This window comes from Sinocyclocheilus rhinocerous, unplaced genomic scaffold (assembly GCF_001515625.1).
Source record: "Sinocyclocheilus rhinocerous isolate Xijiao unplaced genomic scaffold, SAMN03320098_v1.1 scaffold29793, whole genome shotgun sequence".
NCBI classification, from domain to species: domain Eukaryota; kingdom Metazoa; phylum Chordata; class Actinopteri; order Cypriniformes; family Cyprinidae; genus Sinocyclocheilus; species Sinocyclocheilus rhinocerous.
In genome coordinates this window covers 1-1,738 of record NW_015638339.1, presented here as the reverse complement: position 1 = coordinate 1,738, position 1,738 = coordinate 1, and the positions used below count along the sequence as shown (strand labels likewise).

Below are 1,738 nucleotides of genomic sequence, written 5' to 3'. Positions count from 1 at the left end.
GTTTTGAGCTAATGATTTCATGGGGCTATAGCTCAATGGTAGAGCTTTTGACTGCAGCTCAAAAGGACCCCTGTTCAAGTCTGGATGCCCCCTTTAGACGTGACAGCTTTGGAGTAACCAAAGCCTTTATTTTGAAGTGAAGATGTTGTTGTATGATATTGTAAAACTGAAGAATCTAATTTCCTGTATGCAGTTTTGGGCTTCTGTTTCTGTGGGGGTATAGCTCAGTGGTAGAGCATTTGACTGCAGCTCAAAAGGACCCCTGTTCAAGTCTGGGTGCCCCCTTTAGACGTGACAGCTTTGGAGTAACCAAAGCCTTTATTTTGAAGTGAAGATGTTGTTGTATGATATTGTAAAACTGAAGAATCTAATTTCCTGTATGCAGTTTTGGGCTTCTGTTTCTGTGGGGGTATAGCTCAGTGGTAGAGCATTTGACTGCAGCTCAAAAGGACCCCTGTTCAAGTCTGGGTGCCCCCTTTAGACGTGACAGCTTTGGAGTAACCAAAGCCTTTATTTTGAAGTGAAGATGTTGTTGTATGATATTGTAAAACTGAAGAATCTAATTTCCTGTATGCAGTTTTGGGCTTCTGTTTCTGTGGGGGTATAGCTCAGTGGTAGAGCATTTGACTGCAGCTCAAAAGGACCCCTGTTCAAGTCTGGGTGCCCCCTTTAGACGTGACAGCTTTGGAGTAACCAAAGCCTTTATTTTGAAGTGAAGATGTTGTTGTATGATATTGTAAAACTGAAGAATCTAATTTCCTGTATGCAGTTTTGGGCTTCTGTTTCTGTGGGGGTATAGCTCAGTGGTAGAGCATTTGACTGCAGGTCAAGACGTCCCCAGTTCAAATCTGGGTGACCCCTTATGACTTCGCAGCTTTAGGTTAACTATAGCTTTGGAGTAACCAATGCCTTTATTTTTAACAGCAAATACTTCACTTCATCTAAAGTGAAGATGTTGTTGTTGTTGTTCGTTATTGTAAAAATTAAGGATCTAATTTCCTGTGTGCGGTTCTGAGCTGCTGATTCTGTGGGGGTATAACTCAGTGATAGAGCATTTGACTGCAGATCAAGAGGTCCCCAGTTCAAATCTGGGTGCCCTCTTCGTTTAACCTTTATGTTAACCAAAAACCTTTATTTTATAGTGAAGATGTTGTTGTATGATATTGTAAAAATGAAGGATCTAATTTCCTGCGTGCGGTTTTGAGCTATTGATTTAATGGGTGTATAGCTCATTGGTAGAAAATTTGACTGCAGCTCAAGAGGTCCACTGTTCAAATCTGCGTGCCCCCTTTGTACTTCTCAGCTTTAGGTTAACCGAAGGCTTTATTTTGATGTTAAGATGTTGCTGTTTGATATTGTAAAAATGAAGGATCTAATTTCCTGTGTGCGTTTTTGAGCTAGCAATTTTATGGGTGTATAGCGCAGTGGTAGAGCATTTGACTGCAGCTCAAGAGGTCCCCAGTTCAAATCTGGGTGCCCCCTTTGGACTTGTCAGCTTTAGGTTAACCGAAGCCTTTACTTTATAGTGAAGATGTTGTTGTATGATATTGTAAAAATTAAGGATCTAATTTCCTGTGTGCAGTTTTGAGCTGTTGATTCTGTGGGGGTATAGCTCAGTGTTAGAGCATTTGACTGCAGATCAAGAGGTCCGTAGTTCAAATCTGGGTGCCCCCTTTGGAACTGGCAGCTTTATGTTAACCAAAACCTTTATTTTAAAGTGAAGATGTTGTTGTATGAT

At 41.0% G+C, this 1,738-nt stretch overlaps 7 non-coding genes across 7 annotated transcripts; all 7 read left to right on the top strand.

Moving 5' to 3' along the window:
• The first annotated feature begins 213 nt into the window (after positions 1-213).
• Positions 214-285, top strand: trnac-gca (transfer RNA cysteine (anticodon GCA)). Its single transcript has one exon. It is a non-coding gene; the product is annotated as a tRNA-Cys (tRNA).
• A 120-nt stretch (positions 286-405) lies between these two features.
• On the top strand, positions 406-477 carry trnac-gca (transfer RNA cysteine (anticodon GCA)). Its single transcript has one exon. It is a non-coding gene; the product is annotated as a tRNA-Cys (tRNA).
• Positions 478-597: 120 nt separating this feature from the next.
• trnac-gca (transfer RNA cysteine (anticodon GCA)) lies at positions 598-669 on the top strand. Its single transcript has one exon. It is a non-coding gene; the product is annotated as a tRNA-Cys (tRNA).
• Positions 670-789: 120 nt separating this feature from the next.
• Positions 790-861, top strand: trnac-gca (transfer RNA cysteine (anticodon GCA)). The gene has a single exon. It is a non-coding gene; the product is annotated as a tRNA-Cys (tRNA).
• Positions 862-1,029: 168 nt separating this feature from the next.
• Positions 1,030-1,101, top strand: trnac-gca (transfer RNA cysteine (anticodon GCA)). Its single transcript has one exon. It is a non-coding gene; the product is annotated as a tRNA-Cys (tRNA).
• A 309-nt stretch (positions 1,102-1,410) lies between these two features.
• trnac-gca (transfer RNA cysteine (anticodon GCA)) lies at positions 1,411-1,482 on the top strand. The gene has a single exon. It is a non-coding gene; the product is annotated as a tRNA-Cys (tRNA).
• Positions 1,483-1,602: 120 nt separating this feature from the next.
• trnac-gca (transfer RNA cysteine (anticodon GCA)) lies at positions 1,603-1,674 on the top strand. Its single transcript has one exon. It is a non-coding gene; the product is annotated as a tRNA-Cys (tRNA).
• The last annotated feature ends 64 nt before the right edge of the window (positions 1,675-1,738 follow it).